This window comes from Rhinopithecus bieti, unplaced genomic scaffold (assembly GCF_001698545.2).
Source record: "Rhinopithecus bieti isolate Rb0 unplaced genomic scaffold, ASM169854v2 scaffold_16097, whole genome shotgun sequence".
In the NCBI taxonomy this organism is placed as follows: domain Eukaryota; kingdom Metazoa; phylum Chordata; class Mammalia; order Primates; family Cercopithecidae; genus Rhinopithecus; species Rhinopithecus bieti.
The window spans coordinates 37,331-54,579 of record NW_016808851.1 but is presented as its reverse complement, the minus strand read 5'-3'; the positions used below and the strand labels follow the sequence as shown (position 1 = coordinate 54,579).

At 46.1% G+C, this 17,249-nt stretch overlaps 1 pseudogene; it reads left to right on the top strand.

Annotated features, from left to right (window-relative positions):
- The first annotated feature begins 841 nt into the window (after positions 1 to 841).
- Positions 842 to 15,567, top strand: LOC108539125 (NKG2D ligand 4-like; annotated as a pseudogene).
- Positions 15,568 to 17,249: the final 1,682 nt, after the last annotated feature.

Here is a 17,249-nt window from a genome sequence, read left to right as displayed (position 1 = left end):
AGCCTGAACTGGCCAAGGTAGTGGGTCTGATGATGAAATGGGACAGGTGTAAAAGTGAGGTGGGAAGGAGGACTACAAATACTAAGTTTTAAGAGGAAACCTTGTGCAAAAAGTGGCTTGAGAAGTTTGAAAATGACACAAAACTTTGTTCTAAGACAAATTTTCAGAATTCAAAACTTAGAGCCCCAAGACTTTTCCCAATGATAGACTTGGCTTTCTTTGAGGTCTTGGCCCCAGTAGGACGGCTGGGCTCTATTATAAAACCCATCTGTGATGGTAGACCAGTTGCTGCCTGTTCGCAGCTAGTTTAATTAACATTTGCGTGTGCTTGGTGAGAGAAAATCTCAACCATTTAAGAGGAAAGAGTTTGAATGGGTTAGGGATATGGGAGAGGGGAGAAAGGAGATGGAAGAAAATACAGGAATGGGGAGGGGGTACCAGGAAGAAAGGGAAAAGCAAAAGAGGCAGGGAGGACAAGGGAAGAGGAAATTGGATGAAGGGAGAAGGAGCTCACATAACCTCCAACCATCCTGCTCACACCAGAGGGGTTTTTTGCAGGGGCCATGGGGATGGCAGAGGAGAGTTTATTCAAAGTTAATTTTGTTTTTAAATGTCTTCTTTCATTTTTCAATAAATAATTATCTTCTGAATACTTGGAAAACACTCCCTTCACGAAATTGTTCTTTAATTGGGTCTCTACAGGCCTGCCCTCAGTTGTTCCATGGTAAAGAACTGGGGCAGTGCCCACACCCACGCTGTTGAACATTTCTTCACCATACCGGTGAGGGTGTCTGTGTCCATGCCCAGCTTCCTGCCTGTTACTCTCCACAATGTGCCAAGAATGCCCCTGACTTGTAGCCCAGTGAACCTTCTTTTGCTTCTACTCTTGCTATTAACAGCCTTGGAGATCATGGTTGGTGAGTGTCCTGAGATCTCAAGACCTGGCTGAGAACAAGAAGGAGGAGGGAGAAGGGTGGGGGATAGGCAAGTGTGGCCTCATGCAGGCTTCAGGCAAGCAAGTACCTGCTCTTAAGGATGAGGTGAGGGAGAGGATCCCTGGGATGTTATCCCCAGTTCATGGGAGACCCCAGCCGGAGGCCCTAGGCCAGACACGGGCTCACAGGGGGCAGCTCTACAATGCTACCCCCCACCTTCTACTCCAGGACTCTTTCCTGAACGCCCGGGACCCTGGAGGAATTCAGCATGTGTCCCATGATAAATGTCTCTTTTTCCTTTCTGTTGAATGTCCTATGTGTTCAGCTAGATTTTAAGTCTCAGGAGGTCACACAGAAGTTTATCTGTTTTGTGCCTCGGAACTTGGTAGATGTTGCTAAAAGTATTTGTGACATGAATCCTCCTGTTAACACCATTAACACTAAGTACACCCCAGGGGTCCCCGGTACCATCAAGTATCTCACCCCAGACAGTCAGGGGGAGATGGGAGCAGGGATCCGGAGGGTTGAGGGAGTCTGGGATGGAACAGCCCCCCTCTGCCAGCCTGTCCTGGTCCAGGGAGATTTGGGTCACAGAAGCACGGGTTCTAATGGGCCTCCTCCTGTGTCCTGGACCTCACCTGTGTCTTTCTCTCACAGGTGCTCACTCTCTTTGCTTCGACTTCACTACAAAATCATGGTCCAGACCTGGACAGCCCTGGTGTGAAGTGCGGGTCTTCATGAATAAAAATCTTTTCCTTCAGTATGACAGTGACAGCAACATGGTCAAGCCTCTGGGCCTCCTGGAGAAGAAGGTAAATTCCACCAGCACATGGGGAGAATTGACCCAAATGCTGGGAGAAGTGGGCCAAGACGTCACGATACTCCTTCTTGACCTCAAACCCCAGATAAAGACCAGTGGTAAGTGTGGAATGCGGTGGGGAAACGGAGGCAGGCAGCAAGAGAGGGGAGGGAAGAGCACAGGTGGGGAGGGGCTTTAGGTGTATTTGTGTATTGGTCGTTGGCCCAACCATAGAGACACATGGGACCCAACGGACGGGAAAGGGCAAGTCCGGGCAGAAAGAATACAGGCCCCTAAATATGCAGAGAAACACTTGACCTATTGGACGATGATGGACCTCTCAAGAGTGGAGGATGATGGCTTTGTGTCTGGATTGCAGGTCCTTCCACTCTGCAGGTCAAAATGTTTTGTCAACGTGAAGCATAATGATGCGCTGGTGCGTCCTGGCAGTTCGCCATCAACGGAAAGAAATCCCTCCTCTTTGACACAATGAACATGACCTGGACAGTAATTAATCATGAAGCCCGCAAGAACAAGGAGACATGGAAGGAAGACAGAGGGCTGGAAAAGTATTTCAGGAAGCTCTCAGTGGGAGACTGCGATCACTGACTCAGGGAATTCTTAGAGCACTGGGAGGCGATGCCAGAACCGACAGGTTAACTGAGCCTGGTGGGAGAATGAGGCAGCTCCCTTTAAAGGTCAAAAGCCTTCCCTGTGTGGGTGTCAGCGTGTGTGTGCAATAGAAAATTTGATTGACTTCTCCATGGGCTTCCTGACTGGAGAGTCGGTGATGGCCATGAGAATTTCCCACCATCCTCCCTTTCCCATCCCATTTTCCACTGTTTCTTCCTCAGTGTAGAAACCCCTTCCCATCAACCAATGATCCAGTCACCAATGACCCACCACTAAATGGTCCCTATCTGTGTCATTGCAAACATCCAGGCCTTCTCTTCCTCTATTATAATTACCCTTGCACCAGCTCTAATGACACTTCTTAGGAAATTCCCCACACAGAATTGAGCAAGACCTATTGCGTCATCCTCCAAACAGTTCTAACCACAGTAATCATGTGAAATTGTGTGGTAATCAGGTGGACATTTGCTACCTCTCTCAGTAGAAATCTGAGCTCCATAAGGACAAGGCACAACCCCATTCATCTTCATGGCCCAGGGCCTGGTAGAGTGGCTGTCACATGAGCCAGTGATTATGTGGGGCACCATGTGTTCCTGGGGAAAGCAGGGGCTGAGGAAAGCATATTTTCAGGTGTCACAGGGCTTGTGCTTTGTTATTGTTGTTGTTTAGTGTCACCAGTAAATGCTTCAGATATTCACGGGTCTTCCTCTGAGCCTACCAGATACATGGATCATCCTGGGGGCGTTCATCTTGACAGTCTTAATGGGAATTTTTCTCATCTACGTCATGTAGGGAAAAGAAAGAGCGATCAGACTGCTATCGTGTCTATGTAGAAAAGGAAGACATAAGAAACTCCATTTTGACCTTTACCCTGAAAAATTGCTTTGCCCTGAGATGCTGTTAATCTGTAACTTTGCCCCAACCTTGAGCTCACAGAAACCTGTGTTGTATGGAATCAAGGTTTAAGGGATCTAGGGCTGTGCCTTGTTAACAAAATGTTTACAGGTAGTATGCTTGGTAAAAGTCATCGCCATTCTCTAGTCTGGATAAAACAGGAGCACAATGCACTGTGAAAAGCCGCAGGGACCTCTGCTCTGGAAAGTCGGGTATCGTCCAAGGTTTCTCCCCATGTGATAGCCTGAGATATGGCTTTATGGGATGGGAAAGACCTGACCATCCCCCAGTCCACACCCATGAAGGGTCTGTGCTGACGTGGATTAGTAAAAGAGGAAAGCCTCCTGCAGTTGAGATAGAGGAAGGCCATGTCTCCTGCCTGACCCTGGAAATGGAATGTCTCAGTATAAAACCCGATTGTACATTTGTTCTATTCTGAGATAGGAGAAAAACCGCCCTATGGCAGGAGGCGAGACATGTTGGCAGCAATGCTGCTTTGTTATGCTTTACTCCACTGAGATGTTTGGGTGGAGAGAAGCATAAATCTGGCCTATGTGCACATCCAAGCATAGTACCTTCCCTTGAACTTATTTGTGACACAGATTCCTTTGCTCACATGTTTTCCTGCTGACCTTCCCCCTACTATTACCCTGCTCTCCTACCGCATTCCTCTTGCTGAGATTGAAAATACTAATCAATAAATACTGAGGGAACTCAGAGACTGGTGCCGGTGCTGGTCCTCCATATGCTAAGCGCCAGTCCCCTGGGCCCACTGTTCTTTCTCTATTCTTTGTCTCTGTGTCTTTTTTCTTTTCTCAGTCTCTCGTCCCACCTGACAAGATATACCCACAGGTGTGGAGGGGCTGGTCCCCTTCATCTGCCGCCCAATGTGGGTGCCTTTCTCTAGGGTGGAGATAAGCTAAGAATGTGAGCATTGAGGACAGTCGACGAGAGATTCTCAAGTACGTCCACGGTCAACCTTGCGGCAAGCTTGTGCACTCGGAGGAACCCAGGGTAACAATGGGACAAACTGAAAGTAAATATGCCTCTTGTCTCAGCGTCATTAAAATTCTTTTAAGAAAAGGGAGAATTAAAGCTTCTACAGAAAATCTAATTATGCTGTTTCCAAAAATAGAACAATTCTGCCCATGGTTTCCAGAACAGAGAACTTTAGATCTAACAGATTGGGAAAAAATTGGCAAAGAATCAAAACAAGCAAGTAGGGAAGGTAAAATCATCCCACTTACAATATGGAATGATTGGGCCATTATTAAAGCAAATTTAGAACCATTTCAAATAGAAGAAGATAGCGTTTCAGTTTCTGATGCCTCTGAATGCTGTGTAAGAGATTCTGAAGAAGAGACAGGGATAGAATCCCAGAAAGGAATGGAAAGTTCACACTATAAAAATGTAGCAGAGTCTGTAATGGTTTGGTCAACGCAAAATGTTGACTATAATCAATTACAGGAGTTAATATATCCTGAATCATCAAAACTGGGGGAAGTAAGTCCAGAATTATTGGGGCCATCAGAGCCTAAACCACGATGGCCATCAACTCCTCCTCCCGCGGTTCAGATGCCTGTAACATTACAACCTCAAATGCAGGTTAGACAAGTACAAACCCCAAGAGACTATCAAGTAGAAAAGGAAAGAGTCTTTATCCCGGCAATGCTGATTCAGATACAGTATCCACAATATCAGCCGGTAGAAAATAAGACCTAACCACCGGTAGTTTATTCATACCAGCTGCCAGCCGAGTTTCAGTATTGGCCGCCTCCAGAGGTTCAGTACAGACCTCAAGCAGTGTGTCCGGTGCCAATAGCATGGCACCATGCCAGCAATCCACGGCGGTGGTGTTTAATCCTACATCACCACCTAGTGGACAAGGTGGTACACTGCATGAAATCATTGATAAAGCCAGAAAACGGAGATCTTGAGGCATGGCAGTTCCCGGTAATTCTACAAACGATACCGATTACCGATACCAGCCGGGGAAAGGGAGTCAAGCAGGAGCATCTGTCCGAACTGAAGCTAGATATGAATCTTTCACCATGAAAATGTTAAAAGATATGAAGGAAGGGGTGAAACAATATGAACCCAACACCCCTTATATGATAACATTACTAGATTCCCTTGCTCATGGAAATAGACTTATTCCTTATGATTGGGAAAATTTGGCTAAATCTTCCCTTTCACCCTCTCAGTTTCTACAGTTTGAAACCTGGTAGACTGATGGAGTACAAGAACAGGTACCAAAAAATCAGGCTACGTATCCTGCTATTAATATAGATGCAGACCAATCGCTAGGAACAGGTCCAAATTGGAGCACCATTAACCAACAATCAGTGATGCAGAATGAGGCTATTGAACAACTAAGGGCTATTTGCCTCAGGGCCTGGGGAAAAATTCAAGACCCAGGAACCACTTACCTTTCTTTTAGTTCAATTAGACCAGGCTCTAAAGAGCCATATCCAGACTTTGTGGCAAGGTTGCAAGATGCCGCTCAAAAATCTATTACAGATGCTAACGCCTGAAAAGTTATTGTAGAAATAATGGCCTATGAAAATGCAAATCCAGAATGTCAATCAGCCATAAAGCCATTAAAAGGATAAGTTCCAGCAGGAGTTGATGTAATTACAGAATATGTGAAGGTTTGTGATGGGATTGGAGGAGCTATGCATAAGGCAATGCTAATGGCTCAAGCAATTACGGGGTTGCTTTAGGAGGACAAGTTAGAACATTTAAGGGAAAATGTTATAATTGTGGTCAAATCGGTCATCTAAAAAAGAATTGCACAGTCTTAAATAAACAGAGTAAAAAATAAAGAGCCACCCGGCCTGTGTCCAAGATGTGGAAAAGGAAAACTTTGGGCTAATAAATGTCGTTCTAAATTTGATAAAAATGGGCAACCATTGTTGGGAAATGGGAAGAGGGGCCAGCCTCAGGCCCCGAAACAAACTGGGGCATTCCCGGTTCAGCCGTTTGTTCCTCAGCGTTTTCAGGGCAACAACCCCCACAGGAAATACCACCACTTCAGGGAGTCAGCCAATTACAACAATACATCAGCTGTCCCCCACCGCTGCAGGCAGCGCAGCAGATCTATGTTCCACCCAAATAGTTTCTTTACTTCCTGGAGAGCCCCCGCAAAACATTCCTACAAGGGTATAAGGCCTGCTGCCAGAAGGGACGGTAGGCCTTATTTTAGGGAGATCAAGTCTAAATTTGAAGGGAGTCCAAATTCATACTGGGGTAATTGATTCAGATTATAAAGGAGAAATTCAGTTAGTGATCAGCTGTTCCCTGGAGTGCCAATCCAGGGGATAGAATTGCTCACTTACTGCTTTTGCCTTATATTAAAATCGGAGAAAACAAACCAGAAAGAACAGGAGGGTTTGGAAGTACCAACCCTGCTGGAAAAGCCGCTTATTGGGCTAGTCAGGTCTCAGAGAACAGACCTGTGTGTACAGTCACTATTCAGGGAAAGCAGTTTGAAGGAGTAGTGGATACCAGGGCTGATGTTTCTATCATCACCTTTAGTCAATGGCCAAAAAATTAGCCTAAACAAAAGCCTGTTACAGGATTTGTCGGTGTGGGCACCGCCTCAGAAGTGTATCAAAGTGCCATGATTTTACATTGTCTAGGACCTGATAATCGAGAGAGTACAGTTTAACCTGCGATCACTTCTATTCCAATTAGTTTATGGGGCCGAGACGTGTTACAACGATGGCATGCAGAGATTACTATCCCAGCCTCCCTATACAGCCCCACGTGTCACAAAGTCGTGACTAAAATGGGATATCTCCCTGGCAAAGGACTAGGGAAGAATGGAGATGGCATTAAAGTCCCAATTGAGGCTGAGGGAAATCAAGAAAGAAAAGGAGTAGGGTATCCTTTTTAGGAGTGGCCACTATAGAGCCTCCAAAACCCATTCCATTAACTTGGAAAACAGAAAAACCTGTATGGGTAAATCAGTGGCTGCTACCAAAACAAAAGCTGGAGACTTTACACTTACTGGCAAAGGAACAATTAGAAAAGGGACATACTGAGCCTTCATTTTCGCCTTGAGTGTCCTGTGTTTGCAATTCAGAAAAATTCCAGCAGATGGCGCTTGCTGACCGACTTAAGAGACGTTAATGCCATAATTCAACCCACGGAGGCTCTCCAAGCCGGATTGCCCTCTCCGGCCATGATCCCCGAAGATTGGCCTTTCATTATTACTGATCTGAAGGATTGCTTTTTTACCATTCCTCTGGCAAAACAGGATTTTGAAAATTTGTTTTACTATACCAGCTATAAATAATAAAGAACCAGCCACCAGGTTTCAGTGGAAAGTGTTGCCTCAGGGAATGCTAAATAGTCCAACTATTTGTCAGGCTTTTGTAGCTCAAGCTCTTCAACCAGTTAGAGACAAGTTATCAGACTGTTATATCATTCATTATGTTGATGATATGCTGTGTGCTGCAGAAACGAGAGACAAATTAATTGACCGTTACACATTTCTGCAGACAGAGGTTGCAAATGCAGGACTGACAATAGCATCTGATAAGATTCAAACCTCTGCTCCTTTCCGTTACTTGGGAATGCAAGTAGGGGAAAGGAAAATTAAACCACAAAAAATAGATATAAGAAAAGACACATTAAAAACATTAAATAACTTTCAAAAATTGCTAAGAGATATTAATTGGATTTGGTCAACTCTACACATCCCTACTTATGCCATGTCAACTTTGTTCTCTATCTTGAGAGGGGGTCCAGAATTGAATAGCAAAAGAGCATTAACTCCAGAGACAACTAAAGAAATTGAATTAGTTGAAGAAAAAATTCGGTCAGCAGAAGTAAATAGAATAGATCACTTAGCCCCACTCCAACTTTTGATTTTTGCTACTGCACATTCTCCAACAGGCATTATTGTCTTGTGGAGTGATCCTTCCTCACAGTACGATTAAGACTTTTACACTGTACTTGGATCAATTGGCTACATTAATTGGTCAGGCAAGACTACGAATAGTAAAATTGTATGGAAGTGACCCAGATAAGAATTATTGTCCCTTTACACAAGGAACAGGTTAGACAAGCCTTTATCAATTCTACTGCATGGCAGATTAGTCTTGCTGATTTTGTTGGAATTATTGACATTCATTACCCAAAACAAAATCTTCCAGTTTTAAAATTGACTACTTGGATTTTACCTAAAATTACTAGACATAAACCTTTAGAAAATGCTCTGACGGTGCATTGGAAATGCACCCAGCAATGGAAACACGGCTTACATCAGGCCAAAAGAACGAGTCATTGAAACTCAATGTTTGGTTGCTGTCATTTCAGTGTCACAAGATTTTAATCAGTCTATTAACATTGTATCAGATTCTGCATATGTAGTATAGGCTACAAAGGATGTTGAGACAGCCCTAATCAAATATAGTATGATCAGTTAAACCAGCTGTTTAATTTGTTACAGCAAACTGTAAGAAAAAGAAATTTCCCATTTTATATTACTCATGTTCAAGCACATACTAATTCACCAGGGCCTTTAAAGCAAATGAACAAGCTGACTTGCTGGTGTCACCCGCCTTCATGGAAGCACAAGAACTTCATGCCCTGACTCATGTAAATGCAATAGGACTAAAAAATAAATTTGATATCACATTAAAACAGGCAAAAAATATTGTACAACATTGCACTCAGTATGAAGTCCTACACCTGCCCACTCAGGAGGCAGAAGTTAATCCCAGAGGTCTATGTCCTAATGTGTTAGGCAAATGGACGTCACACATGTACCTTCATTTGGAAAATTGTCATTTGTCCATGTGATAGTTGATACTTATTCACATTTTGTATGGGCAAACCTGCCAGACAGGAGAAAGTACTTCCCATGTTAAAAGACATTTATTATCTTGTTTTGCTGTCATGGGAGTTCCAGAAAAAATTAAAGCAGACAATGGGCCAGTATACTATAGTCAAACATTTCAAAAATTCTTAAATCAGTGGAAAATTACACATACAATAGGAATCCCTTATAATTCCCAAGGACAGGCCATAATTGAAAGAACTAACAGGACACTCAAAGGTCAATTGGTTAAACAAAAAAAGGAAAAAGACAGCAAGGAGTATAACACTCCCCAGATGCAACTTGATCTAGCACTCTATATTTTAAACTTTTTAAACATTTATAGAAATCAGACCACTCCTTCTGCAGAACATTTTACTGGTAAAAAGAACAGCCTACATGAAGGAAAACTGATTTGGTGGAAAGACATCAAAAATAAGACATGGGAAATAGGGAAGGTGATAACATGGGGGAGAAGCTTTGCTTGTGTTTCACCAGGAGAAAATCAGCTTCCTGTTTGGATACCCACTAGATATTTAAAGTTCTACAATGAACCCATCAGAGATGCAAAGAAAAGTGCCTCTGCGGAGACAGAAAACCCACAATTGAGCATCATCAACTCGCCAGGTGAACAAAATGGTGATATCAGAAGAACAAATGAAGTTGCCATCCACCAAGGAAGTGGAGCTGCCAACCTGGGGCCAACTAAAGGAGCTGACACAGTTAGCTGAAAAAAGCCTGAAGAAAACAAGGGTCACACAAACTCCAGAGAACATGCTGCTTGCAGCTTTGATGATTGTATCAACGGTGGTCAGTCTCCCTGCGACTGCCAGAGCAGCTGCAGCTAATTATACTTACTGGGCCTATGTGCCTTTCCCGCCCTTAATTCAGACAGTCACTTGGATGGATAATCCTATTGAAGTATATGTTAATAATAGTGCATGGGCACCAGGCCCCACAGGTGATCGTGGCCCTGCCCAACCTGAACAAGAAGGAATGATGATGGATATTTCCACTGGGTATTATTATCCTCCTATTTGCCTAGGGAAGGTACCAGGATATTTAATGCCTACAACCCAGAATTGGTTGGTAGAAGCACCTACTGTCAGTGCCACCAGTAGATTTACTTATCACATGGTAAGTGGAATGTCACTCGGGCCACAGATAAATAATTTACAGGGTTCTTCTTATCAAAGATCATTAAAAATTAGGCCTAAGGGGAAGCTTTGCCCCAAGGAAATTCCCAAAGGATCAAAAGGCCCAGAAGCCTTAGTTTGGGAAGAACGTGTGGCTGATACTGCGGTGGTGTTTACAAAACCATGAATTTGGAACTATTATGGACTGGGCCCCTCGAGGCCAATTATGTTATGATTGTACGGGCCAGACCCACTCATGTTCACAGGCCCCATCCGTCTGGCCCACTAATCAGGACTATGATAGTGATTTAACTGAAAGGCTGGACTAGGTTTATAGAAGGTTAGAATCACCCTATCCATGGAAATGGAGTGCAAAGGGAATCTCATCACCTCGACCAAAGTTAGTTAGTCCTGTTACTGGTCCTAAACATCCAGAATTATGAAAGTTTACTTTGGCCTTGCACCACATTAGAATTTGGTCTGGAAATCAAGCTATAGGAACAAGAGATCCTAAGCCATATTATACTATTAACCTAAATTCCGATCTGACAATTCCTTTGCAAGGTTGTGTAAAACCTCCGTATATGTTAGCTGTAGGAAACATAGCTATTAACCCAGATTCCCAAACTATAACCTGGGAAAATTGTAGATTGTTTACTTGCATTGATTCAACTTTTGATTGGCAGCACTGTATTCTACTAGTGAGGGCAAGAGAGGGCACGTGGATGCCTGTGTCCATGGACCAACCGTGGGAGAGGCTTCTCCATCTGTCCATATTTTAACGGAAGTATTAAAAGGAGTTCTAACTAGATCCAAATGATTCATTTTTACTTTGATTGCAGTGATTATGGGTCTTATTGCAGTCACAGCTACTGCTGCGGCTGCTGGAATTGCTTTACACTGCTGTGTTCAAACTGCAGAATATGTAAATAATTGGCAAAAGAATTCCTCAAAATTGTGGAATTCTCAGACCCAAATAGATCAAAAATTGGCAAACCAAATTAATGATCTTAGACCAGCTGTCATTTGGATGGGAGAAGGCTCATGGGCTTGCAACATCATTTTCAGTTACAGTATGACTGGAACACGTCAGATTTTTGTATTATACCCCAAGCCTATAATGAGTCTGAGCATCACTGGGACGTGGTTAGACACCATATATAAGGAAGAAAAGATAATCTTACTTTAGATATTTCAAAATTAAAAGAAGAAATTTTTGAGGCATCTAAAGCCCATTTAAATCTGGTGCCAGAAACTGAGGCAATCATGAAAGCTGCTGATGGCCTCACAAATCTTAACCCTGTCACATGGGTTAAAACTATCGGAAGTTCCACTGTTATAAATTTCATATTAATCCTTGTATGTCTGTTCTGTCTGTTGTTAGTCTGCCGGTGTATCCAGCAGCTCCGAAGAGACAGCGACCAGTGAGAATGGGCCATGATGACCATGGTGGTTTTGTCAAAAAGAAAAGGGGGATATGTAGGGAAAAGAAAGAGCGATCAGACTGTGATTGTGTCTATGTAGAAAAGGAAGACATAAGAAACTCCGTTTTGACCTTTACCCTGAACAATTGCTTTGCCCTGAGATGCTGTTAATCTGTAACTTTGCCCCAACCTTGAGCTCACAGAAATCTGTGTTGTATGGAATCAAGGTTTAAGGGATCTAGGGCTGTGCCTTGTTAACAAAATGTTTACAGGTAGTATGCTTGGTAAAAGTCATCGCCATTCTCCGGTCTGGATAAACCAGGAGCACAATGCACTGTGAAAAGCCGCAGGGACCTCTGTCCTGGAAAGCTGGGTATCATCCAACGTCTCTCCCCATGTGATAGCCTGAGATATGGCTTTGCGGGGTGGGAAAGACCTGATCATCCCCCAGTCCACACCCATGAAGGGTCTGTGTTGAGGTGGATTAGTAAAAGAGGAAAGCCTCTTGCAGTTGAGATAGAGGAAGGCAACCGTCTCCCGCCTGACCCTGGGAATGGAATGTCTCAGTATAAAACCTGATTGTATATTTGTTCTATTCTGAGATAGGAGAAAAACCGCCCTATGGCAGGAGGCGAGACGTGTTGGCAGCAATGCTGTTTTGTTATTCTTTACTCCACTGAGATGCTTGGGTGGAGAGAAGCATAAATCTGGCCTATGTGCACATCCAAGCATAGTACCTTCCCTTGAACTTATTTGTGACACAGATTCCTTTGCTCACATGTTTCCTTGCTGACCTTCTCCCTACTATCACCCTGCTCTCCTGCCGCATTCCTCTTGCTGAGATTGAAAATACTAATCAATAAATACTGAGGGAACTCAGAGACTCGTGCCGGTGCGGTCCCCTGGGCCCACTGTTCTTTCTCTATACTTTGTCTCTGTGTCTTATTTCTTTTCTCAGTCTCTCGTCTCACCTGATGAGATATACCCACAGGTGTGGAGGGGCTGGCCCCCTTCAACATCAGGTGGCAAAAAGGTGAGTGGCAGGCTGGTCTCTGGCCTTTGAGGATGTCTTAGTCTGGTAAGGACTTGAGAGAGGTGAACCATGGGTCTCACCCAAGCCCCCATTCCCTGATCCATCTCTCTCCACAGAAATGGTGCACTGCCTTAGTCTTGAGCTCCCACACTACACAGTAGGGCTGGTAGCACAAACCTGCAGTGAGAGGAGGGATGAAGCACGCATCTCTGCCAGAGAAGGGGCAAGGTCCAAGATCTGGAACACCTGCCTGGGGTGTTGTCTCCTCGCCATCCACCCCAGGGTTCCCCTAGCCCTTTGATGGAAAGTTTGTTTGCTGTCTGTGTTTAGCATGACTTAGCTCAGCAAGGTTCCATCCCCTTTTCCCGTTCACCCTGAGAAGACTCACTGGTGGCACTTGTGGCTGCAGCACTTACTCCCAGATAACACACAAGGTGTGGTATAAGAAATCCTTTCACCACCCTCTAAACATTACAGCGCTGAACTCCTACAACCTGTTCAAGAAGGACAATCCCAGCACATGATTAGCTATGTAAATTTCAGACTCACGTTGATTGAAAGAATGCTGGAAAAGCATCACTGCCAGGGCGGCAACGTCTTCAAGGTCGCCTGTGCCCTGATGGCATCACACCCCTTGGCCTATCTAGAGGTTTTTTTGTTTTTGTTTTTTTTAATTAGTACATTCCTCAAACATTTATCGGGCACCTACTATATGTCAGGCTCTGTTCTAGGTACCTGGGACACATCAGGGATTCTTGCTGTCCCAAGGTCAGAGGTGAGGAATTCCATAGGATGAGTCTTCTGTTCTTAAACCCAGTGTAAAGACAAGGCTGTCGGGAAGGAGGGAGTAAGATCTGGGCATCAGAGCCCCCCAGCTGCTGCTCGTGGGGGTGAGGACACCAGGCCCCTGACTGTGCTCTGGCCTCTCTCCCAGCTCCCCGCCCAGGCCCACAGCTATGGCCATGGCCCAGGAGCTCAGCCACCTCCTGCCCAGTCTGCGGCAGGCCATCCAGGAGCCTCAGGCATCTCTGCAGCCCCAGCCTGCCTTCACCATGGACAGAGCCAAGGTACCGCCGCTTTTCTGGAAGCTGTGCATCTACACGGGCTACCGGCCACTGCATCGGACCTGGCGCTTCTACTTCCGCATGCGGTTCAGCCGCTGCTGCTGTGGCTGGCCGTCCTTGTGGGGACCATGGACTTCCGGGGAGACCCACACGCCCTACCCGTCTTCATCATTGTCCTCGCCTCTTTCACCTACCTCTCCTTCAGTGCCTTGGCTCACCTCCTGCGGGCCAAGTTCGAGTTTTTTAAAAAATACATCGAGTGGACTATTTAAGATTTTTGCATTCGTGTAGTAAGGTTGTCACATTTCAACAAAAAAAAAATTTTAGAAAACTAAGTAGAGGTTTCAGTTTTCATTATTGTTTTGACAAACTGGTGGCACTCCCCGTCAGGTATGTACTCAGTAATGAATTAAATTAGAAATACATTATATATTTTTTTCTGATGAGAATCTGATACACAGATATGTACACACACATAGAACATTTTTTTTTTTTTTAGATTGAGTTTCCCTCTTGTTGCCCAGGCTGGAGTGCAGTGGGGCGATCTCAGCTCACAGCAACCTCCGCCTCCCGGGTTCTAGTGATTCTCCTGCTTCAGCCTCCGGAGTAGCTGGGATTACAGGCGTGCGTCACCACGTCCGGCTAATTTTGCATTTTTAGTAGAGATTCATGTTGCTCAGGCTGATCTCGAACTCCACAGGCAGAGGAAGTGAGAAGGAGCTGAGAGATGGAACCAGCAGACAAGCATTTGCAGTTCCCAGCCTGAATCTGCTCTGTGCCAGTGCCTGCAATGGGCATTGTGGGGGTGTTAGCCGAGGCCAACTGGGCAGCTCCTTGCCCCACCTTCAGGAGCCAATGATGGAGCATTCTAGAACCTTCACAGAGAACTGTGGCCTTGGGGAGCAGAATGCACTAGGCACTGGAAGGAAGGTAGCCAACCCCAGGGGTCTGAGCTTCCAAAGGCTCTCTCTTAGAGTGTAGGGCAGTGCAGTGAGGGAAGGCCTGGCTACTTCCTTTACTACATCTGCAGAAGGTGAGATGACCAGAAAAAGCCAGAAGAGTAAGACATGTTCCAAGTACCCCATCCCCACTGGCAAAGCACTTGAAGACCCTTCCTTGTCCTCTCAGATAATTTTGATCCTCTAGTCCTTAAAATAGGAGTTATAATCTCCATTTTAAAATAGAAACTGAGGCCGGGCACGGTGGCTCACGCCTGTAATCCTAGCACTTTGGGGAGGTTGAGGCAGGTGGATCACTTGAGGTCAGGAGTTCGAGACCAGCCTGGCCAACCTGGTGAAACTTCATCTCTGCTAAAAATACCACACACACACACACACACACACACACACACACACACACAATTAGCTGGGTATGGTGGCACATGCCTGTTATTTCAGCTACTTGGGAGGCTGAGGCATGAGAATCACCTGAACCCAGGAGGTGAAGGTTGCAGTGAGCCAACATCACGCCACTGCACTCTAGACTGGGCAAAAGAGCAACACTCTGTCTCAAAATAATAAGCTGCAATAAAATAGAAACTGAGGCCCAGAGAGGTAATGAGCTTTGCCAGAAGATACAGCCAATGAAGAGCATCACACAGAAGCTGTGCCTCCCAGCTCCTTGCCCAGTTGTGTGGAGAACCTTGGTTTATGCTGGAGGTGGCAGAATTTTGGGGGTTCTGACCCCCTCTCTCCCCAGTGGACAGCTGCACGTGGCCAGTCACAGCTCCAGCCCCATGGTGGCTGGTGGGCAAGCGGAGGCTCTTTGGAACATGTGTTTCCACTTCACTAGAGCTGGGAACTTACAGCAGAAAATCCTGTGAAGCTGCTAATGGGAAAATGGAGAAAGTGTTTATTTTTCGAAGGAGGCCTGTGAGGATCTGGGGCACGCCCAGTGTGAGGCCACTGAGGCGGGAGGTCAGTCCACTGTTAACACGGATTAAGCAGACACTGTGGAATGAGGGGGTTTCCAGAGCAGAGGCTGAAGGCAGGGCCTGGTCTGGTGCTCTTAACGTCTGCTCTCCCTTGGGACAGTAAAGCTGGACCCGAGGACTCCAATCACTTCTAGGTAGGGGGCTCCATGCTCCACGCTTTCCTCTACATCTGCTTCCTTCTATCCTGACCAAGGTGCAGGCGCCTGGGGTGGGGCAGGGGGAGGGTCATCACATGGGTCGCCTGTCACAGGCAGTGTGACCCCTTCAGCTTCCTGAGGGATGTCTGGGTAGCTGCCTCCCCCCATGCACAGCTCTGGGAGGGAGATGGTTCATATTGCACCTTCGCCTGGAACCACAACCACCCCCGGGAAGCTAGTTCTCCTTGAGAAATGTCTTCGTGAGCAAGGCACAATGGGTCTGCCCTCCACTGTCCCCACTAGAGAGCCAGCTGTCTCTCCAGCAGATAGCACTGCCCTTGGACCTCCCAGCCCTAGCCCACTTGGAAGCCCCTATTAAGCTTGAGAGCAAGAAGTCCCTTAGCAGTCCTGCAGTGTGGTGGCTCTCAGGCTGTGGGTGTGGGAGAGGCACTCAGGGGCATAGGGGAGGCCAAGCAGGCAGGACTGCAGGCTCCCCTGCTCCAGTCAGAGCAGTCCCGCCTTGTTTTACATATTGATATTCCTCACATTTCTCTCCAAATGCTAAGGTTTCTACTTCTGAAAAAATAAAAATAGGCCAGGCGTGGTGGCTCACGCCTGTAATCCCAGCACTTTGGGAGGCCAAGACGGGTGGATCACCTGAGGTCAGGAGTTCAAGACCAGCCTGGCCAACACGGTAAAACCCCATCTCTACTAAAATACAAAATTAGCTGGGTGTGGTGGCGCACACCTGTAATCCCAGCTACTTGGGAGGCTAAGGCAGGAGCATCCCTTGAACCTGGGAGGTGGAGGTTGCAGTGAGCCAAGATCGCACCACTGCACTCTAGCTGGGTGACAAGAGCGAAGCTCTGTCTCAAAAAAAAATAATAAAATTAAAAAGCATTTAAAAATCTTTGCTCTTTCCCACTCTATGGAGGTGAAATAACTCAGGACTCAGAGAGATGGGACTTGCCAAGGTCATGCAGAGCTGGAACCTGACTGCAAGTCACTGGCCTCCCGGCCAGAGGTGGTCCCACCACCTTCTGCTTAGAGTAACCAGTGAGACTTCAGGAAAACCAGAGAGAGGCTAGAAATGGTCCTTTAGGGAGTAGAGAGGTGGGAAGAATTTGGTTGGTGTTCCTGGAGCCCCTGGAAAGTTGTTTCATCTCTCTGGGCCCTGTATAAGGCCTGCATGGGAGAGATGGCATTGAACATTGAGGGTGAGGGCAGTGAGGATGGCAGGGACCCGCGTGCAGTTGGGCTGGAGGGCCCCTGCCTTTGAGGCTGACCCAGGCTGCAGATGAGGTCCTTCCTCCCTGCAAGGCAGCCGTGCTGGAGGCCCCTTCTTTCTGGCCTGTCCAATAGTGAGTAGTCCTGGCCCAGGCTGCAGGGTCCTTTTTTTTGTCCAGACCAGCCTGGGTGTCTTCTCTCAACCCA